Raw genomic sequence first — 25,078 nt, 5'->3', positions numbered from 1 at the left:
TAGTTTGTACTGAGTGAGTTTAACTATAGATATCGAGTGTATAAATTAGGTGTAGTGGAGTGACCTAAACTAGGCTTCTTGGACTAATAAATTCTGTCCAACAAGAGAATCCACGACAGTGACAGCTATACGTCATTTTAGTTCATAGGTAAATTATATTTTCTGTCATTTTTGGATGTTATCTCTCGAAATTTTCCCTGATTCTCGTTGGTCAGACTGTATTCCAGAAACTTCGGCAGCATATTCTGCAGATAAAAACAAGTAAAAAAGTTCGTATAAACGTATTATGTCCTAAAATGCTTAGTTTCGGAGATACAGGGTGTAGAAATTTCATTTTATTACGATTTTTCCAAATAATTTCTGAAGTAACGTCAATATTTGGATGAAAATTGGTGTCAGGGAGTTTTTGACTTTGAATGTATATTTTTGACTCAGTATTTTTATACAGGTATGACGAAAGTTATTATTCTTCAAACCACTTAAAAAATATGTAGGTGGCGCCCTCTACAAATAGAGTAAATCAAATTTCTCATGTCAAAGAACTCCCAGATACAAATTTTCATCCAAATATTGACGTTACTTCATAAATTATTTGGAAAAAATCGAAATAAAAATGAAACTTCTACACTCTGTATCTCCGAAACGTTTTTACTTATTATTATCTGCAGAATATGCTGCCGAAGTTTCCGGAATACAGTTCGGACCACCCTGTATAATTTCATTTTCTTTACAATAAGGTTAACCAAACTTGTTGGACAGGCAAGTTTTTTTAAATGGCATTAAAAGTGTATTTTAGAATAATGGCAAGATCGTGTTCTTTTTAAACAACTCTTTTATAAAAAAATTTTCAACAAAGTTTTTTCCCTTTTATCTAAACTTAAATTTTAATTTTATTTTTTATATATAATTAATAAGTATAACAGAGTGCACAACAAAAATTAAAATAAATAATAAAAAAAATACGCAGAGCTTTTATACAGGGTGTTCCATAATGACATGCTAATAATTAAGGGTGTTACTGTTGGACCTCTGTTCTAAGAAAAACACTTCATATGAATATGTGTCCTAAACATATTAACTTTTGAGATATAGGGTCGTAAAATTTTCTTAAATTTTTTATTCATAACAACTCTGGTATTATATAGATTAAATTTGATACACGTCTTCTATGCATTAAAATACTATATTTGTTAACTAAAAGTACGAAAAACTTAAAATAAAATTTTGTTTATTCCCAAATATTACAGTTTTTTAAATATTTGCATAATATTTTTATCTAATGACAGTATCTCTGACGTCAAATAAAATAAATATTAAAAAATGGGGGTTTCCACTTAAAAAAATCAAAATTTTTATTTTCTTTTAACAAATTCTTATAAAGCAATGTAAAGTAAGTCTTCCTGTAAAAGTAGTTTATTGAAATTTTACTATTATGTACAGTAACTGTCACAGTATTATCCTTGGTATTATCATCAGTGTCAGTTTATTATACAGGGTGTCTCAGAATTAAGTGCAAGTATTTTAAGGGGTGGTAGATCTCGATAAAGAAACATATTTTCTCTTTATCGTTTTTCAAATAAACCCAAAATAACGGAGTTATTTTACTTTGAAAATTTCCAAAAAAAATTATTTTTTGCTAAAATGTTGAGAACCACTAGCTTTTTTCTGGATTTTCTTTCTTGGAGATTTAATCTACTACCTATGTTGCCATATTATCAAGAAATTTTGTTTTTTAACTAAAAAAAAATCCAAAAAATTTTTCAAACGATTCCGAATTTTGAAAAAAAAAATTTCGCGAAAAAAACCTTATAGGCGTGTTTCTGGGGTTGAACTATACTACCAGTTAAAATACTTGTACTTATTTCTGGGACACCCTGTATATGATATTAAATAAATACGGTGAAGATACACACCATGAATACGTAGTCTCTTTGTTGATTATTCTCATAATCTTAAATTGCATAAAAATATCTTTAAAAATAATAAAAAGAAAACGTTTAAATCACCAAATAACTAATCCCTAATAAATAATTATTTCCTGAAAGTTTCACCTGCTTGAAAATGAAAATATCCGTTAGAGTTAGAACATTAATCAAGAGTATTTATGAACTCTTCAAAAGCGCTATTATTAATACAAATATTTCTTATAAATGTCAGACATTTATAAATATCACTGGCGTGGTTCAAACTAAAATGTCATCTCGAAAACGATATTATTATTGTAATATTATATTAACAATTTCTTGACTTATGCTATTGAGCTTGTAAGTACAAAAATCACACAAAATGCACTTTCAGTTTCTAAAGTTAAAGAAGCTGCAAAAACTGGTACGTTTGTTGAAATACTTCGAATATAATCTAAATTAGGGATGAGATTTTTTCGATATATCGATAACTATTGATAGTTATCGATACACCGATATGTATCGATTATCGATACTTAGCGACATGTCGTTACGTATCGATATATCGCCAATTATATAGATGTATTGATAATATTTCCATCATAAGTACCGCTTATTGATAACATGATAACTATCGATATATCGAAATTTATTTAAAAAAACTGAATATTAGTTGAAACTTCAAAATTATTATAATATGTATAAAATAAGGTAATATAGGTAATATATTACGAGAAAATATTATTTTCTATATTCCTTACAATTTCATAAGATCACTTTTTGTACAGATATTTAGAATTAAGTAATTAGCAGAGTTATCGATAAATGCGTAATTCGATAGTTATCGATTTATCGACATATCGATAACTAAAATAAATCGATAGATGAAATGCAGTAACTTATCGATAGGTAAATTCCCTTATGGCCCATTCCTAATCTAAATTATCAAGCCATATAGCATTAACAATAATGAGATGAAACAGATTTTAACAGAGTTGCATAATAAAATTTACACGCTCGTATCTAATTAACTGCATAATGCAGTTATAAACATTCGCTTTGGACTTAATTTGCAGTAAAAATAAAAACACAGTTTGCTGCGATTTTCTGCAAACGTTTGTTATTAAACAGTAAAATGGAATGATTAATTTAGCAAAGATTTGGCCGTGTAAGGTAATTAAAATGACTAATCAAAAGCAAGGTTGCTGTGTATTTTTTTTCATATTTGTATTGCGCGCTATTGAGATAGTTGTTATGTATTTAAAAAAAAAAAACAATAAATTTAAAAAAAAATTTGACAAAAATATATTTTTTGTATTGTTACTTTTAAGTAGTGTTTATCTAGAGATGGTGTTTATCTATAGTCATGTACAGGGTGTCCCACTAAGAATAGCTCTCGGCTGTATCTCGGAAAGTATTAGCCGTAGCGGCTGCGGAAAAAAATATTTGTAACTAAAGAGGCTATGGGAAATTGCTGGAAATTATTTTCAAGTTTGTAGAACGACCGCTAGGGGCACAACTGCAACACAAAATAAGAAAATCGAGTTTTTACACAATTTTGCCTAGATAAGGTGTACTATAAGTAACAGTTTCATAATCTTCAGTAAATGTTGAATATTTTTTGTTACAGCCACTTTCCCCTATCTACCAAAATAAAGTGGTGGGGGAAGGTTAGATCTGTTTTTATTTGAATATTAACAACTCTGGACTGGATGATCGGAATCCAACAGACGAGGGCTCGTTTAAAAGAGCGTTTCTTACTCTATATTGTACCATATAAACAATAATAATAAGCTTTTGAACGTAGATGCTAGGGGCGTTGTCTTACAATTTAACAAACATTGCGCGTTTTTTCAAAAAAAAATTAAATGCAATAGTATATGTAATTTTAGCTGATAATAAAGAGTAGTAAAAGCTTAAAAAGTCAGGAAAAAGCATTTAAAAGATAAAAAAACGCTGCAAAGACTATCAAAATGTTGATTTAATAACAATTTGACGTTTATACTATTACGCGAAAAACAACTTTTTTTCCAAAGCCTACCATGACTTCACTGAATCATCGTTTCTTGTTCACTATTATTAATATCTTAATTATTAGATATTAATACATCTGGTATTATGGTATTCTGGTATTTCGTCGATTTTAAAATAAACTAACTGTTTCTATCTTATTTTTTTATTAGAATGGGCCTAATCAAGGGGGCTACTGATACTGTATTCTAAAAATAAGGTAATTAAGGGCTTATTTTTTGGTATTTATTATAATTTTCCTATTATCTTCGGTTTGAAAGGAGATATCAAGATGCGATTTTCGCATTACTACTCCTTACTATCAGCTAAAATAACACATATATCGTATTTAATTTTTTTGAAAAAACGCGCTATGTTTCTTAAATTGTAAGAAAGCGCCCCCTAGCGTCTACGTTCAAAACCATATTATTATTATTTTTATGGCAAAATATAGAGTAGGAAACGCTCTTTTAAACGAGCCCTCGTTTGTTGGATTCTGATCATCCAGTCCGGAGTTCTTCAGTATTTTCTTAACCGTGGCATCGTCGCGGTCCAATAGTTCAGTTCGCGCAACCAGTCCAGCATACGTCACTAGGAAAACAGTGAATACTTGTGCAGTCTGCACCTCAAAATATTTCCTCTCATTGACCCAGCGTGGACAGTTGAACAGAGTATGCTCAACATCCTCCTCCATTGTGCAATATGAGCATCTCTCAGTTTGTGATCGAGCACGTTTATAGAGGTATTTGTTAAAGCATCCATGACCGGAGAGGGCCTGGGTCATAAAAAAAATAATAATTATCTATTAACATGGATTTGACGATAATAGGTAAGAATACTAAATTTATTTCTATATTCGGTATAAAATTGTTTATTAGGTTTTTAGTTTGCGATGTTTATGGTGTAAATAATTTTCATGTTCATTGCCTCTGAATTCACATGAGGACAGAGATGAGGATATCTATGGAAAAGTAACCACAAGAGGAATTGTTACATCATTTAAAAATTGTTGGAAAGTTTATTGTTTCCCATCGAACAGTAGAAAATACCAATGCAGATGAATGTATTGTAATTGTGATAGAAGTAATTCCAAAGGGTGAAGTTTATTATAATTAGTGGAAGTAATTCCAAGGGTGAAGTTTATTATAATTAGTAACCTGTGCTTCTTTTTATATGTAGATGTTTCAGGTTTTGAGAATAAATCGGTTGAACGAAACCCGAAATTTAGAGGAAGATGCGCATCAAGGATTATATAGCTCAAATTTCCTTTAATGGTAGGCAATTATTCAATGCAAATTAACTTTTTAAGTGACTGAAATATTAAATAGTTTACAATATGGTATATCACTAAAAATATATTTTACTTTTAGGTACAATAAGGGCCCGATACATTTCAAAAAGTAGAATATTATTTTATATTAAATGAGGTATTGTACCAACAATCAATTTATATTAATACCGGAGATTAAAAAATCACAGAATAAATAGTTCTTTTTCTATACTACAAAAATAAACTATAGAATACAACAGTATTTAAAAAAATAAATAAAAAGTTATGTTCCGGCCGAGATTCGAACTCCGGTCTCTCGCTTCCTAGCCCGACTCCTTATGCACTGCTCCACAGTAACTTGCTTAGCGATAATTCAATGACGGTATATAAACAAAAAAACAGGTTTATAACAATATCTTGACGATTTGAACTGGCGCGCGAGGCGTGCTGACCAATAGCGCCTGTTATCACCTGTGACGTAGCAACCAACCTGCGCAATATCATACCTTGTATTCTTTGTACCATGGATTCTGATCATCCAGTCCGGAGTTCTTCAGTATTTTCTTAGCCGTGGCATGTGTCGCGGTCCATAGTTTTTTACCGACAACCAGTCCAGCATACATGCTCTCCACAGTGAATACTTGTGCAGTCTGCACCTCAAAATATTTCCTCTCATTGACCCAGCGTGGACAGTTGAACAGAGTATGCTCAACATCCTCCTCCATTGTGCAATATGAGCATCTCTCAGTTTGTGATCGAGCACGTTTATAGAGGTATTTGTTAAAGCATCCATGACCGGAGAGGGCCTGGGTCATAAAATAGTCAACTTCCCCATACGACCTATTAATCCATTGTTTTAAGTCCCGGATTATCCTGTTGGTCCATCTACCAGTACTGGAGCTCTCCCATTCCAGCTGCCATGCATTTAGTAAGTTTTCTCGTGCCTCCTGTTTATGAAGGCCCATATATGTTTCATGTCTTTCTCGCAGCAGTAGGTGTATCGGGGGGATACCTGCTATAACCAAGGCTGCATTACCCGAGATAGTCCTATACGCGCAACATGTCCTGATTGCTGCAACCCGTTGCAATCGGGCAAGCTTTATTTTATTTTGGGCTTTTGATATTGCTTGTATCCATACAGGAGCGGCATAAAGTAGTTGTGAATGGACTACCCCAAGCATGACTCTTCTTTTTGAAGCTCTTGGGCCCCCAACATTTGGTAGTAAACGTGATAGTGCTCTTAAAGATTTCTCAGCTTTCAGAATGGTCATGCCTATGTGCTCTTTAAAGGTGAGTTTTTTGTCCAGCCACACTTCCAGGTATTTGATTGTATCTTTCGGCTTTACTCTAGTACCCTCTACTTCGAAAACTACGGGAGAAATATTTCTCTTTGTGGAAATTACCACAGCTTCTATTTTCTCCGGTGCTAATTTTAATTTATTACGGATCATCCAGGCAGAAACTTTAATAAGGGCAATGTTTGCTTTACTCATCAACAGATGTTCGTTGTCAGCAACAACAACTAGGGCCACGTCATCAGCAAATCCAATTAACATCACGCCGCTAGGTAGATCTATGTTTAGCAGGCTGTCATACAATATATTCCACAGTGTTGGCCCCAACACTGAGCCTTGGGGTACGCCACCGTTTTACAAACTTGAAAATAATTTCCAGCAAATTTTCATAGCCTCTTTGGTTATAAATATTTTTTTCCGCAGGCTTTACGGCTAATACTTTCCGAGATACAGCCGAGAGCTATTCTTATTGGGACACCCGGTACTAGAGACAGATTGGACACTGATTTATAACAAATATGTAGGTCCGTCATTTAGAGCCACCTGGTGATCCGGAAGAAACTAATGGAGAGTTTTGGCATAACATAATTTTAGCGTTCCGTTACTTATTAACGCTTACTAAAATAGTAACGTTATTCAAGAGCAAAATTATTCCTTGTAAAATATAAAATAATAAATATAGACTTTTTTACTACCATTTTATGTTTTATTAGATCATTAGAAGTGTAACATAGTCAAAACAAAATTAAAATTATGAATACACACGTTTTAAACACCAACAATAGAGCACATAGCGCCTATTTTTTTGATTTAACAAATAAATTATAATATTGTAAAAATATTATAGGCTACTAATTAACTGTTGATAAACAGTTTTGAATCACGAAAAACAATTGAATGCATAACAGGTAGTTAATTCTAATACTTATTATAGTATCACACAGAAAACGGTTGAAGCTTTTAAAGTGAATAATGACGAAGAGTTCGATATTTCTAAACGCTTCATTTTTAATCAGGATAATTTTAAAAGGTTTATAAACAAAAACATTGATTATTTCATAAATTCAAATTCGTTACAATGTTTTACACGGTTTAATATTGATACAAGTTTTCTGCAGTTAGACAGTACGAAATGGTTAAATAAGGATCCTGGATATATGAGAGGCTTAGAAATTGTGAAAAATTTGTAAGTAGTTAATGATACTGCAGAAAGAGCTGTTAAATTCACAGAAGAATACATTAATATTTTATCTAGAAGTGAAGATGAAAAACAATATCTGATTCAGATTGTAAGCGAGTATAAGAAGAAATATCAAAATCCAACTAAAGAATGTTTATTAAAATAAATCAGCTATACTTAAATGGTTTAAACTTCATTAGACTTGAAGATTTCTTAATTCCCAACCTTAACACCATCAGAACTGTATATTTTTACAGTAATAGATCAAATTTTTCAAAAATAATCATAATTTTGTGAAAACAGTTAAAGAATTTAGGAATTAACTTTAACTGTGAATAACTTTTGAAGGAGTATCGAAAAATTGTAAGAGCCCTTTTTTGTAGAGCGTTCAATTCTGAATATGTGATTGTCATGGCTGTGAGAGAACAAGATCGAGAGAAAAAAAAATATTTGCATTGGTAAACTCCCATGTATAGTCTGTGAAACGAATAACTTTGAATTTGACAGTTCCCGCGGGCTTTTCTAGTGTTAATTTTATTAGGTTAGCAACTTGCGGCCATGCTGACGCAATGCCGTCTCTAATAGAACAGCCTCGAGCGAGATTTATGACGTCACGCTAGTTAGATACTAGGGTTTAATAAATATGTTGAAAAAAATAGTGTCGAATATAATCGAAAAAATTACATATAAAATATTCACAACCTAACCTAACACCACATAATGTTTACTGCAATTAATACAATTAATAAACTAATATAAACTTGTCAAAAGATGACCACATATTTTTTTAAATTATTATTATTTTAAAAAATATGTGGTCATCTTTTGACAAGTTTATATTAGTTTATTAATTGCAGTAAACATTATGTGGTATGTGCTGTGAATATTTTTAATATGTAATTTTTTGGATTATATTCGACACTATTTTTTTCATATGACATAACACTGATGAAGGCTATAATGTTAGCCGAAAAGTTTTTTTTAAACCAAATAAAAATAGTGAAAACCCAAATGAAAACTTTATCAGCGTTTTTCCCGAACCTAAATCCCAAGAAAATCAAAAATTTTAGAATAATTTTACATATAAAATGACAGCGATTTTTATTTCATAGCCATCGCTGACGCTTATTTTTCTATGATATTGTATTATTTGCAAATATAATTTTTCGAACATTGATACTTGCAAAATATACATATAAATTTTGTGAATGCAAATAATAATACATCACTATTAGTAGATATTGAATGTTTTTTTTGTTAAATTAGATCGATTTTCAAACCCCAAAACTTCAAATATATTTTACATTTTATCCATTATCTTATGTATCTATTCATTATTTGTATATTGTAAAACATTTTCTGCATTTGTATGTTCATAGTTTATTTGGCAAAGTATTTATTACTATAAATAGGTATTTATTAACTGTATATTATGTATATTTCATGTAAAATATATCATTTTTAAAATACAAACCAAAAATACGAGGAATAATTATGTTTTCCATGTATTTTATAACATATTTATTAATCCGTAGTATCTAACTAGCGTGACGTCATAAATCTCGCTCCGAGGCTGTTCTATTAGAGACGGCATTGGTCTGATATTTAAAAATGTCAAAAGCTGATGACATTTTACTTTTGACAATTATAACATTTCGTGTTGATTTTTGCAAAAAGAGGAAGAACTGTCACTTGTTTTATTAATTTCCTTTTCTATTTCACGAAAGTAAAAAGAGTTACCTATCTGATTCGTTCAGGCACTCAATTTAAAGAATATCAGTAAATCTTTTGACAGAGGGATTTTATATTTGCCATGTTGGTAAAAAATAACGGTCAAAATTCAAAGTTATTCATTTTATAGACTATAATTTAAAAGGGAAATGAATCGTCTTTGGGGCAACGTTTATTGTCAATATTAAGAGTTTACAATGGTCTGTTATGTTTTTTAGACAATAAACTAAAAATTTAGAGGGCATCCTGAGAGAAATGATCAACTTTGTAAATATAACGGACACCCTACTATTTATAGTTATAATATTTGGTTCACACCACTCGAACCATTCTGACTTATTATACGACATATAAAACACCATTTTCAATTGATCCTATTTGGTCATGGTTGTTTAACAGACGCACAGGTATCGATTAATACTGTTTAAGGTAGCCGATTGAGCAACCTCTTATTATATAGACGTAGCGGACAGTTTACCAGCTTCTTCGGCAACAAATATGGTTATTGGAGTTCGAGTTTGTCACGAACAAGTGTACTTTCGCCGCTATACTAGATAGATTAATATCGATTGTCTGGCCATTGAGATTTACGAAGCGTCGCTGAAGATTTAGATGCTACTAGAAGCTCGTCTATAAGCGGCGAGTATGGCAAGGCAACAAATAAACTGCTTTCTAGTTAAGATCGTTATGTTTTTTATCATGAACATTACGTTATCTAGCAGAACATACATCTTAAGTTATTACTTGCAAATGATCTGTTTTTAACATTATTTTAATTTTTGTAGATTGTATAGGAGGAAAGTTAATCACAGCTATCTTATACATCTATTGTGTCCCCCTTTCTTGAGTTTTTAATTCTCCATCTCCGATATCAGTCGTACCAAAGTTTATGGGGCGAATGGCTGTCGTCTCGGCGCACTCAGTAATGAGGTGTTTTGGTGTTTCCTCATTTTCCCCACAGAATCTGCATTCGCCTTTATTTCTTTTTAATTATTATTGTAAGAGGAAGTCTGAAAATTTGAAACTATGGTAATGCCACTGGCGACAATTCGACAAAATATTTGCAAGATGGAACTACTTTTGGATACACCTTCCGTAGATGTCAAATAATGTGTCTTTTTTGTATTGCTTTAAATGAAACATTCTATATTTTAATGAATTATTGAATTCTACGCAAAATTCAAAATATACTGCTTGCTAAATCCTTCTGGATTTTAACACGTAAAGATAATGATGGAGATCAACATGGTAAAAAGTTTTGCATATTACTTCGACTTCCAAATACCTAAACAACAAGCAGGATTTGGCAAAGGTAGACTGCGTTAAATGGGTCAAACTTTGGAGGATTTTAAGAGAAATGGTGAGAAGTGTCTAGTCCTAGCAGTCAACTTTTAAGCTTGACCAATCAGGTTTGTTAGCGTGGTTATTTGAAGGGTGTTAATTCATTTGTGTTTGTCAAAAACTCTAACGTGATTGGTCGGGCTTAATAGTTGCCTGCTAGGGCTAGACACAAGTGAAATGGTGGTACCTGAACATCTTGTAGCATGTCTCAAACACATGTCTGAACACTTTCAAACACATAAAGGAGTCCGACAGGGTTGTGTACTCTCACCCATCCTCTTTAATATACATATATACAGGGTGAGTCTTAAATAAGTGCAAATATTTCCAGGGCTGGTAGATCTCGATAAAAAAATCATATTTTATCTTTACCGTTTTTCAAATAAGACCGAACTAACTGAGTTATTCAACTTTGAAAATTTCTAAAAAAAAAAGACTTAAATTTTGAGAACCACTGGATCTTTTCTGGCTTTTCTTTCTTGTAAATTTAATCTACTACCTATGTTGCCATATTATCAAGGAATTGTGTTTTTTTACTACATTTTTTTCAAAAAATTACAAATTTTCAATTTTTTTTCACGAAAAAACTTCATAATCGTATTTCTGGGGTCGAAATATAGGTACTATCCCTAAAAATATTTGCACTTATTTAAGACTTATCTAAGAACCTGTATAGAGAGTATATCATGCGGAGAGAGCCCTGGAGGACTTGAATGGAGACATCAGTGTAGGAAGAACCACGATACACTCACTTCCCACGTGAAGAACCAACAACTTAACGATTTGCAGACGATATAGCACTAATTGCGACCAGTAAAGAAGAAATGGCTAGTCTACTGTTGCGAGTAGAAAATGAAAGTGCTGAGATGGGACTAACAATCAACAGTTAAACATCAGTAACATCAAACAAATAAATGTTCGTGGACAGAGGAAAAACACTACAAAGATCTTTTCAGCTTAATGATATCGAACTGGTTCATTGTAGATTTTGTTTATCACGCATCAAACATAAACGACAAAGGGAATTGTAAAATAGAAGTTAGACGCAGAGCACAGTTAACAAAAGCACCCACAATTCGTCTTACAAGCATATGACAGAGCAGTGTAATAAATAACAACCCAACAAAAAGAATTTGCTCCATTCAGTTGTTTGCTCGATATTTATATCCTATGGAGTGGAATCCTAGACTATCAAATCAGCAGAACGGTGCATGATTGTTTTGAAATGTGGTACTAGGATCCTATGCTGGGAATACCTTGGACAGTTAGAAGAAATAATCTGTCAATAAATAATAAATGAGCTTAACATAAACACTTCACTGACGTGCTCGAAGACCTGCCGACAACATGGAGAACATCATTATAACTGGTGATGTCCAAGGAAAAAGATATAGAGGTCGATCCCCAACAAGATGGATCGATCAAGTCAGACAAACAAAGGGTATACCACAACACTCAGCTATCCATCGATCTGAAGACAGATTAGCCTGGTATTCTCATAGAACTCACGACCCTCAGCCATGAGGAATGATTGGAGAAAGAGAGAGGGAGAGAGAGATATCTTCTCAGGATTATTATCTACATCTCCAGTTCAACGACACTTAAATGAAGCTTGATTACAAAGTTGAATACTAATATATTTTTTGGATAACAAACATGGCTTAACTTCGGATGTTCAATGAAAACTGATGTGTTAACGTAGCTGAACCGTTACCGTTATTAAAAAAAACGAAATACTTCTCCATCAAATCTCTGTAATAATAAAACTCACGTATTTCGTATATATCTCGAAAAACACGGCAAATTATCGTCATTTGGATAAGATCGAAACGGCCCACGCACCTCGGGCAAGAAAGAACAACATTTACGACCAAATAATGACATTAGATGAGGAGAAAACCATATTCATCAGCCAGACACCGGGATCATTATGCAAATTGGGTGCCGTCTATGCGAATCTAAATATGTACGTACAGATGATGCAACTATTTTGCACCAACAATGTGTTTATGCTAATATAATGACCGTTTTGTGCCCTATGCGATTGCATACAAGCGCTAAAAGAGAGAAAACGAAACATAAACGCAATGAACATCCGGTGGAGTCATATTTTATCCTCTCATAGTCTATTTAATTTTTCAATCATGTAACAAGCACTTTATTTACTCAATTTTACTTTGTTTCGTTGAACTGCTTGAATCCATTTTTGCTTTTGATCAAATCGGTGTGAAAACTATGAACCTATAAAATGATGGGAAAAATCATGGGGAATACGAGTCCACATCTAGTAATATGCTCACCAAACATGATTTTGGAGAAAAGATAAGGATTCGCATCCCGACAAGAGAAGAATGGGAAAGTAAGCGACTGATGAACACTCAAAAGATAGCAGTCTACACAGATGCTTCCGTTACTTCAGGAGGCACTGGTATACTGGTAACTTTTTAAAAGTTAATGACTTTGGGCTAATTTTTTTTTCTGGATTTATTGATTAAATATGAAAAACCATGATAACTTTCCACGAACAAATAAAATGTTTAATTTCACAATCAGACAAATCAAAGTCACCTATACTCTGTTTTTTTTTCTCAGGTAAGATTTCGACAGACGATGACAGAAGAAAAGCAGATGACGTCCTATACCAATCTACTTATTTTACTAAAAAAAGGTTCTAATAATTTTTAAGTTAACTATGGATGGGTTTAAATATAAATCGGTCATGCGTCGTCTCTTGTTGTTTTTAACCAGTTTTATTGGTTTATTTCAAAAATGACAGATCATATTTCAATATAATTGGTTTGGCGGAACGATGAACGGCAAACGGACGTATGAACTCGCCTTTAGATTTTTGAGGCTTGTCAAAGTCTTGCTAAATTATAGGTTATAATTTTGTGTCAACTTATGTCAAATATCTGCGTTTTGGAAGATGATGCATTTTGATTCGTGTTATTACGTGTGTTTTGTGTCTTTTGAAGTCTAGTGGAGGAAAAATCGAGGGAAAATTAACTGTAGACCCAGAGCACAGTTTATAGTTAATACTCGCTGCCCAGACAGAAAGCCTGAGACACCAATAAAGTTACCATCAATAAAGTTTGTATACCATCTCGTCGTAGATAAGTGCATCTCGTATATGGTACAAGGATCGTACTATCAAAATCACTATCTGGAGACTAATTCAAACCTATAAAACTGGCCTTACATGTAGGTTTTACTATATCAATCGAATTAGTACCACTGAATAGGAAAAGATAATTCTATAGTCTACGGAATAATGAATTTCTGTCTTGTTAATTTTCCAATACCAAATCGAAAAGAAAGCCAATAGCCAACGATGTAATCCGCACCTAAAAAAGAGCCCATTATTATCCATTGTCGTTGGCTATTACGGGCAGGTATTTCGCGTTGTTTCTTGAATGGTACCGTGGCGGACGGTACCACAACGGGCACTCGGCATTCCATGACATAATCGACGTGTAGCGGTAGCCCGTTTAGCAGTACGTACGGATAACTGTATCTGGAACGGCAACGATTACTAATTTAATTCTTGATCTCAATAAAAATCAGGCGAGGAAATGTTTAATTCGGTCTTACTTAACGAATTCTTCACACAAACATTTACATTCGATCCATTTTTCAATAAAATTTACTATGGAAGAATAAACCAATATTACCTACCATTTCTTCTACATTGCAAGGTGTCCCGAATTAAGATTATTGGTATCTTGGAAACCTTAGGATAGATACGAAAGAGATCGAATTATGGCAATTTTAGGACCAATAAAATGCCGTTTTGCAAATTAAAAATACAGGGTCCGGCAATAGTGCGTCGAGCATCTATAGCTCCTAGAATAAAAAACTTTTTTCTTTAAGTGCAAATTTTGACATCTATAGGGTGGCTCAAAAATGGCCACCCAAAATGGGTAGCTGTTCTTTCAGATCACTTTGCATAACTCTAAAATACGAGTAAATATATTCCTTAAAAAAATTATTAAAAATAAAAGAACTGTCCTGAAATCAAAACTATGCTAGGTATTTGCTTTAGATGGCCTATACTTACGTTGTTATAAATATCGTAATCTTCAATCATATAGGGTGTTCAAAATTGGACGCCAAATTTTCTAAAATATAAAATAATTTTTCTGTTTTTTTTTACTGGAACACCCTGTATATTATTTTTTATTAGATGGAGAGTGAAAAAATAAACATTTTTTTATATTTAAAGTATTTCAAAATTTTTAATAGTTTCGCAGATACACGCAGTATTATTTCATATGGGTCTTTCAATGTTAAAATACGAGAGAAAAATCATTGGGTAGCTTTGATAAAAACTTACTGTGGAAAATGGCCATAAATATAAAACTGCGAATATTTATATATTTCATATTATATTAAAAATTTTGAAATACTCTAAATACAAGAAATGTTCATTTATTAATTCTTCGTTTATTGAAAAAAAAATATACCTACAGGAGGTTTAATTAAAAAAAACGAAGAAAATTTATTTTGTATTTTAGAAAGTTTGGCGTAGAATTTTAAACATCCTGTATGATTTCTGATCACTATATTTATAGCAAAGTAAGTACAGATCATCTAAAGTAAATACCTAATATAGTTTTAATTTCAGGATAATTCTTGTATTTTTAATATGTTTTTAAGAAAGGTTGAAAAATATATATTTTTTATTTATTTATTAATATCTTTGAAACTATCGAAATATATTTGCTCATATCTTAGGATTATATAAAGTGATCTGAAAGGAAGCCAAAAATGCAATAATATACAGCGTGCTCCGTTTAAAAAAGTCATCTTGATCCAAACACATTGAACAAATTTCCCAAGTTTTTTATTCTAGGAGCTACAGATGCCCGACGCACTATTGTCCCCTGTATACCGTTTTTTTTTCAAAACTGGGTTACCCCTATAACTTTTCAGAAACACCCGGTACATGTTTGAAATCCGAAAAAATATCCATTAAAAAAAGTGAAGTTATACATTTTTCTTAACTTTTTAATCGTCTTTTGTTTATTAATTATAAAGTTATTATTTATGAAGATTATTGTTAAAAATTATATATGACACTGACATAACAATTCTATATTTTCACCAATTAGATTATATTATCGCTTACTAGATTTTAACGCTTCAAGTGACAAGACATATTTTCTTGTGGATCAACATTAAAAAAATCTTAAAAACTATGCGAGGTGGCGTTTGTTTTAGAAGAGAAACCCACTTATCTTTTTTCAAAAAAGTCATCGTCGATGTTGCAAAGTATTTCAGCTAGAATTTATGTGGGGTTGAAGGGTAGTTTTCACTAGTAGTGGGAACTATCGAATGAATACTATCGAAACATTCGATAGTTGCAATTCATTCGAATAATTCGATAGCTAGTAAGACAACATTCGTCGAAAACTATTCGAATAAAAATTATCGAATAGATGCGTCATCTGCCTTGAAATATTGTATTCTAGTAATTCGGCAGCAAAAACCATTCATTTATAAAAACCATTCATTTATAAAATTCATTCATTTATCAAATTCATTTATTCGTCAGGATCGATTTTAATGAAATATAAACTGGATTTTAGTTGTCGTCCGGCGACGTAGGTTTCTTTCCTAGAAACCCGACAGCGGTCGGTGGCAATGCTATAAAAGTAGCCGTCTTTGATTTTTTCGGAGTCAAATAAAGATAAGGACACATTATTTTTTATTGAGGTGCTAGTATTTACACAGAAAATACATTATGAAGGGCGCTGTTGCCATATATTCGTATTAGTTGGTATTAGCAAAGAATATTATTCTTTAGGATTAGTTAGTTAGGGATAGTATGTCTAATGTTTTGCATTTTTTTTATTAATATTCTGTTATTACACTGCAATAATACTTTTTATTTTGGATGTAGGAAAATGATTTTTAATGTTTTTAAGCAAACACTGGTTTAATAAATAATAATAACAGTAATAATTTGTTATACCTATTAACAACAAAATTTAAAATCATTTAATAATATAAACATTTATTAATTTTCTAAGCATGCAGTGTAATGGAAGGAAAATATAAATAAAAAATTAGAAATCAAAATTATTTATATTACTTTATATTACTATTTAAAAATAATATTTACTTTTACTGGCATTTACTTTAAAAAATAAATGAAATATTTCTTCGCAAAAAACTACATGTAAGAGAATTAGCATAAACAAAATACAAACATTGTTAACTTTTTTTTTAAATTGGCACGTGTAAAACTTTCAATTTAATTTTCTCACCCCAAAATTTGTGTTCAATAACCCCATTTACTTAACCACATTACTTAAATATGATTATTAAGTTCAACTAATTCATATTATTAAAACATCCAAAATACAAATATGTATTTTTAAAATTAATTTTAAGTTCATCTCATCTCTCTTAAAAATTGTTACTTCTCAAAATTTCCCATTAAAAAAATGCAATCTAACCTAACCATAATATACCATATAAAATTAAATAATTGAAAGATCGGGCTACGGAAAATCACACAAATTTTCGGAAAAATTTTGACCACTTCGCACACAATCGTCAATTAAAAAAACTACTATTTTAGTATTTTAAATATTTTAATAAACGCAAAAATAGCATAGTATTTACAAGGCGAAGTTATAAAAATTTGGAAGAACTAATAATGCACTGACGCACACAAAAATCAAACGAATACTAAATTTCATTTATCAAAAACATTCGATAGTCGTGGCTGGTGGCGCAACGATACCATTTAGTCGCACGGCGAGGTTGTCACTTATGCTTTAGTATACAAATGAATGAATGATTTTATTCGAATAAAACCATTCGATAGTTGAAATCATTCATTCAGTAACCATTCGATAGTCTAATTCATTCGATAGTTCCCATCGCTAGTTTTCACCCTTCTTATCCTTTCTATTTTTTTTGAGAAAGTCAAAAGATATCCCCCTTAGATATCGGTTCTTAAAATATTGTAAAAAATATGTTTATTTTTTCTAAAAATTTGATGCCCTCCAAGGGACAAACGAAAAATTTTTGTATAGAGGTAAATTGTGTTTAATTAACTTATTTTCATTCTTGAAATACATAGGTAATAGTTTTATGTCCACGGAATATTGGGACACCCTGTATATGCATGTGTTAATGAACTCTCCCATGTATATCTCATCTCCAGACAGAGCTCCACTCGTTATGTAAATACTCGACAGTTTTTTCTTATTTTTAAATCTGCAGAAAGATACGTACATGCGATATAGCATAAAATACAAAATGCAAACATTATTTTTGTTATTTACTATTGTTATTATTAGTTTTAAGAAAAGAAAATTAAGCCAGAACAATAAATTTTCTTTTAAAAAGACAGTCATAAATATCTCGGAAACTATTTCGATGCATACAGAAATAAGTCTCAAAGACATTAAGGTCAAAGAAGGCCAAAACTATCTTCTTGGAAGTGACTAAAATTTATTTACTTGATGTTGTTAGATTATTATGTCTATTATTTTTGTTTATTTATTTCGTAAATGTGAATGCCAAGTTTTAAACACCAGTTTTCCTTAATTTAAAATAATATTTTGAAAAGAGAAGGAAGAATGGAAATTTGTATGCCAGTTGATTATCAAAAAGTTTTTCTATTATTTAGGGTTGTAACACGTCATTTATACCGGGTATTTTTCAAAAGTGGCTTTTATGATGTGGCATTAAAAAATACAGACAACCTAAATTTCCACCTTTCTACCACCAACCCCTATCTTTAATAGTTTTTTTTTTAAATTTTTGTACCCCTAAGTGATAAGGGTGGTCCACCTTTTTTTACTTTTTGAACAAACTTTTTGATTAATTTTTTATGATGTGGCATGTGGCATTAAAAAATACATACAACCCTAAATTTTCACCCTTCTACCATCAACCTCCATTTTTTAATAGATTTTTTTTTAAATTTTGGTACCATACTCCTCCGAAACGGCTTAACCAATTTTGATGAAATTTTATATGTATATTCAGTAGGTCCTAAGTGATATGGGTGGTCCTCCCCAATTTTTTTTTTATTTTTTTATGATGTGGCATTAAAAACACATACAACCCTAAATTTTCACCCTTCTACCATCAAACCCTATTTTTTAATAGCGATATTAGTAATTTAATACTTTTAATTAACAACAATTTGTTTTTAAAATAGAAATTAATATGAATAAAAAGTTGTTAGAATACCTTAAACTAAAAACGTGAGTATGATTGGGTATATACCAGGTATAATGGTATTTACCGAAACTGGTATATACCGGGTGCAAAAACTTAGGTATTTACCCAAATTTTAATATACCGGGTACTTGCCCATCAGTAACCTTAGCCACAGCAACGCGTGGCCGGGTCTGCTAGTTTTCATATATACAGGGTGATTTCTAACCTATACGCATAAACTAGGGAAATTATTGCTGATGACAAATAATGACTAATAATGAAAAAAAATGTTAGTAAAATATTTTTAGATTCTGAAATAATTTTTGAGTTTTTTTTTCACAAAAATTTATCAACTTTATCAGTAATGCACATTCAATTTAAGGGAATTTACGTTTTTTGTTTTTATTTCAAATAGTTTGTTATCTCCGCAAATAAAAATATTTAGTGCACATTCAATTTAATGGAATTTACCTTTTTTGTTTTTATTTCAAATTGTTTGTTATCTCCGTAAATAAAAATATTTTACTAACTTTTTTTTCATTATTTGTCATCAGCAATAATTTCCCAACTTTATGCGTATAGGTTAAAAATCACCCTGTATTTTTTTATTTTTCTCCAAAATGGTATGGAAATTAGTAAAAGTATAAACGGGATTAACCATTTTAGAACAAAAATTTTTATGAAGAATGCATTTTTCTCAAAAAGTTAATAAAATAATTTTGTCAAGACAATCCAGGGACATACTGTAGATAGTAATTATCTAGAAACTTCTAAAGCAAACTTTATGTATAATATTATAATTATCCAAGAAAATTTAATAGTATTTTATTGGATACTGCCCAATAAACACATTCATTTTTTCCCCTAAATTTCACTCCCCCATCGTAGCATAACAGCTCTCTTATAATGCGAAATACAAACTGACACAAAGTGCCAAAGTGTGTATTGTGTGTGTGTATAGGAGAAAAAATAGGATCGACACGACAGTTTTCACGTGCTTTGTCTTCAGCCAATGAGCTCAGGACAAAAATTGACTGGGGGAACAACAGCCACCCCCTTCGTAGACGACACCCTCTAAATATTGCAGGAAGGGTATAGATAGACGTAGGGTGGATAATAAGGGCCTAAAAGTACCGTCTAATAACAGTAGTTTTATTTGTAAATGGTATTGTATCATTTTTTAATTCATCCAATTTTCATTCAAAATTTTTATTATCAATACACCAAACGGTATGAAAAATGGATATACACACATGGCCAAAATTATTGCATATATCGTTTCAAAATATATGGAAAGGAATTTAAAGAATCTTTTTTATACATAGCTTTGATAATCTGTAATAAACATTTTTTTTTGTTAAAATGGATATGGTAAACACTGTTTATCGTTCAGACCCAATATTATTACAAATTCTTGCACATTTCGATATGTGGTCTCTTGGGTTTCAGAAGAAATTTGACCATTGTTTTGGCCTTAAAATGCCGAGAAACATTATTTCACAGTTTAATAGAGTCAGAATAGTAACACTGTCTCAACAGGACTACCGGTAAGTTGCAATAGGTGAAATTGGAGGAGTTAATCAAAGGGATGTTTCGCGAATATTAAAAAAAATCAGGGAGACAAACGAGGTTACTGACCGGTCTGGAAGAGGTAGAAAGAGAGTTACTACTGCTGAGCAAGACCGTCAAATATCCCTAATTGCAAGACGCAATCCCCTGCTTTCTAGCACTGTTATTAAAAATGAGTTAGCTCGCCTTGAAGGAGTAAATGTTTCAAGAAAGACCAAGCAAGAAGACTCCATGACAGAGGATTACATTTAAGGAGGCCTCTACGTGTTCCGAAGCTTAATTTACAGCACAAAACTACGCGACTACAATAGGCTGAGGAGATGAGAGCAAATGGGCCTAATTGGAATTTCGTCATGTTTAGTGATGAAACAAGAATAGGCCTAGTCTCAGACTCGCGACGAACTTTGGTCTGGAGAGCATCTGGAAGACGAGCACGCTTGAATGCAGCTCAACCCCGTGTCCTGTTTCAAGGGGGAAGCATTATAGTATGAGCAGGTATAATGCACGAAGCTCGAACTCCTCTTGTTTTTATTGATGGCACAATGACAGATGCCTCATATCTTACAGACGTTTTAGAGCCTATTGTGCGTCCATTTCGAGGGGCAATGAGGGATGAATTTGTTTACATGGACGATAATGCTCCTCCCCATCGCACTTTAGCGGTTCGCGAATTTTGTGAGGAAGAGGGTATAAGAAAACTGTGGTGGCCACCGATGTCTCCAGATATGAATGTGATCGAGCATGCTTGGGACATGCTAAAACGCCATATTGCCAAAACGAATGATCCCCCCTGTACCTTAAATGAATTGAAAATTGCTGCGCGCGAAACGGGAAGCCATTCCTCAACATCTTCTGGACAACTTAATTGAGAGAGCATGCCACGTCGTCTCACAGCTTGCATTGAGGCTCGAGGAGGCAATACAGACTATTAGTTGATATTTTCTGTTTAAAATGAAATTTGTTTTTGTTGATTTTCACTCATTATGAAATAAAATTATAATAACAGCCTAGTTGCACTTAGATTTTATATTAATTAGTCGTGTAGTAAGCCAATATGTCCAAAAATATAAAAAGAATCATATTAGGTCCAAAATAAAATAAAAATATCGTTATAAGCTATAATTTTGGCCATGTGTGTACTTTTAAAAATGTAATTTTTAATTTAAGATACTTCTTCTTCTTTTTCTAGTGCAGATCCATTAATGGATGTTTGCGATAACATTTTCCATTGCTTCTCTGTTCCGGGCGGTGTGTATTAACGACTGAACATCGAGTAGCCCTGTCCACTGTCTAATATTCCTCAGCCAAGACATTTTCTTCCTTCCGATATCCCTCCGGCCATCGATCTTGCCTTCTATCAACAAATGCAAGAATTGATATTTGGGGTTTCGCATTATGTGCCCCAGGTATGCGGTCTTTTTCTTTTTAATCAATTCAAATAATTCACGCTCTTTGTCAACGCGTCTGAGAACTTCCTCATTTGTCAATCTAGCCATCCAAGGTATCTTCAGGATTCTGCGATATAGCCACATCTCAAAATCCTCCAATTTGTTGATGGTAGCTGCTTTCAATGTCCAACCTTCCATACCATAAAGGAGCACCACATAACACATAACACTTTACGAATCTTAATCTAAGACTAAGGTCAAAATCAGAACAGACAAGTACTTTTCGAAACCTCAAGAATGCCTGCCGAGCTTGTTCGATAAGACATTTCCTTGTCTGATGTCCAATCTTCGGAGAGCCAGATGCCCAAGTACTAAAATTTATCTACTCTTTCTATGGGCCTTGAGTTAAATGTTAGGATGGAGTTTATAAACATATCTGGGTTTCTGGATATAATCATAAATTTGGTTTTCTTAATGTTGATGTTTAAACCCATTGCTTTCCTCTGTTCTCCTACCTTGTTGACCAGTTGTTGTAGGTCGTGTATATTGTCTGCAATTAAGACCGTATCGTCGGCATAGCGGATATTATTAATCCACACTCCATTAACTTTGACCCCCATTTCCACGTCCTCCAGAGCCTCTTGGAAAATAGCTTCTGAGTATAAATTAAATAGGAGTGGAGACAGCACGCAACCCTGTCGCACCCCCCTTCTAACTTGTATGGGATTGGACATGGTATTGGATAATTTTATTTGTGCTATTTGGTTCCAGTATAACTTCTCAATGCATTGGATGTCTTTATGATCTATATCAAGTCTTTTCAGGAGCTGAATTAATTTGTGGTGCTGTACGCGATCGAATGCCTTTTCGTAGTCTATGAAACATAGGCACACATCCTTTCTCTGATCGTAGCAGTTCTGGACAAGCACCTGTGTTGCAACTATCGCTTCCTATCGCAACTATCGCTAAGACACGTTAAGATACTTAGCGATATTATATTTTTTTCTCCAAAAACTTCAAAAAAAGTACAAGTAATTTGTATAGTTTTTTCTTAAATAATGATTATTTTAAAAGTATTTAACGAAGATTATAAAGAAATCGTTGGTCTGTTTTAAACGGATTGTCCCGCGTGTCATTATCTAGATTCAAATCGATCCCGTGGGGATTTATTTCTAATTCGACAACTGTCGGGTTTAAATTCCCCTCTTTTTAATGCCACCCACCCCTAAATCCCTTACAGCCCTTTTAGCCGCGGTCGGAACGACGTACTAAATGTAAATTGTTAAAGAATAAAATGCCGCCGGCTACAATTACGAGCAAATTGCAATTCAAACAGAAAGAAATGGAAATAAATTCTTTTTAAAAATATATCATCTTTTTTTGGGCATGCATGCCTCTTTTGCAAAAAATACTGAAAAAGAATAAAAAAAACGCAAGTTAAAATTAGATTCATTTAATAAGCTTATCTAGAAAGTATAAAGTAGAGATGAGCAAGAAATCGCAAACTGCGATTCAATCGCAGCGATTTTAAAATCGCAATCGCAACCTGCGTTTGGTCCTCATAGGAAACATTGGTCCTCATAGGCGATTGCGATTTCTTCTATTTGCGAGTTTCAATTTAGGCAACTAGTATTACTATAGCTGCAATTTGCGACTTTGTTGCGATTTTGCTGCGATTGTGATTTTGTAAACTGGAACCGTGATTTCTACCTGCGAGTTTGAATTTTTAGTAGTTGCGATTTGCGATATTGTTGCTAATGTAATTTTGTGGTCTATTAAAGCATTTTATAGCAAACTGCGATTGCATTTTCTCTCTGATATTATTTATTTATTTTAGGTATCATTTTCATAAGACCACGACCATAATATATCGGGTGTTTCTCAAGAGTGGTTCACCCCTATAACTTTTTTATTTTTTATGATAAAAAAGGGATTTGGTATGTTAGTATATGACATAAATTAGGATTGATTGGTGTATTCAATTGTTTTAATCACTTCCTGTTTCACCGGAAATGACAACACATTTTGATTTTTAAATGACACCATCGGTATTTTTTACTTTATTGGATAGAAAAATCACACTCTGAGTAGAATGACATACCATATGACAACTTTTGACATTTTTACTTAAAAAATCGAATTTTAAACTTCAATCTAGGATGTCATTGCTGTGTTAAAAACACTAATTTTAATCAAGATGTCTTGGAAAAATAGATTTGATCGTCTATTGTTTTTCACGTCTTTGGTCACGTCTGGTCAGTTAAAAGATGCCCACACACAAATCGTATTTTTGAGCATCAATCGCAGTTTTGCTCATCTCTAGCATAAAGTTTTGGATATAATATTTAACATTTATTCGAAAAATTATAAACAAATTTTAAATTTGAATTTATCAGAAGAATAAAAATGATTTTTCCTAATCTGTAATCTACTTCATGATTCATATCTGAGATGAAATTATTACTAATAGTTTGTTTCCTCTGAATTACACAATAGAAATTTTCCTAGTTACATATAATTTGTGTGCAAAGTTTATTTTTAGCATCATATTTGTGAACGTTAAGTTTGAAAACTATTTTAGGAATTTGCCATTCATATTTTTCGTGCAGGGCACCAGAACAAAATTGAATAATCAGTTCTCTGATAACCTTTAATACTTTTGCCAATTTACTGTTTATTATTTGGGTGTTAAAACTATTTATTTTATATACTGGTACATATTTTAATGTTTTCTTGAAATACAGACCATATAAGAGTGGGTAAATTACTATGGGTAGAGATACAGCGCGAATGAAAGAACCATTCTTGATAAATGTCCTAGTTTTGGGAAAAACTTGAATTTTTTATATAAGTTACTTTGGAAGATCTAAAAACAAATTGTGAAAGATATTTTTTTAAATTTACCTCCAAGAAGGGGTGAAATAAATAAATAAAATTATTTTTTCGAAATTTCGGAGAAACGGTAAGGACTAGAAAAAAAAGTTTAAATAAAAGTTGTAGAGCGTTCAATTTTACATAAAAATGGTCTCTATACTTTTCTTGCTCAAATCAAAATTAACCGAGATAGGGTGGCTAGAAGCTAAGAGACAACTTTTATTGAAGCAATTTTCTTGCAAGTCCTTTACCTGTTTCTCTAAAATTAAAAAAAAAACACTTTATTTATATGTTTTGCCCTTTCTCAGGGTGAATTTAAAAAAAATCTTAAT

At 32.1% G+C, this 25,078-nt stretch overlaps 1 protein-coding gene across 2 annotated transcripts in view; it reads right to left on the bottom strand.

The window, feature by feature from the left end:
* Positions 1-25,078, bottom strand: part of LOC115888567 (SH3 domain-containing protein C23A1.17-like) — a 316,006-nt gene that overhangs the window by 58,378 nt on the left and 232,550 nt on the right. The gene's annotated exons all lie outside the window — the stretch shown is intronic.

Source organism: Sitophilus oryzae, unplaced genomic scaffold, assembly GCF_002938485.1.
Source record: "Sitophilus oryzae breed Bouriz unplaced genomic scaffold, Soryzae_2.0 scaffold_801_pilon_pilon, whole genome shotgun sequence".
NCBI lineage: Eukaryota > Metazoa > Arthropoda > Insecta > Coleoptera > Curculionidae > Sitophilus > Sitophilus oryzae.
The sequence above is the reverse complement of the archived record's forward strand: the minus strand, read 5'-3'. Positions and strand labels throughout refer to the sequence as shown.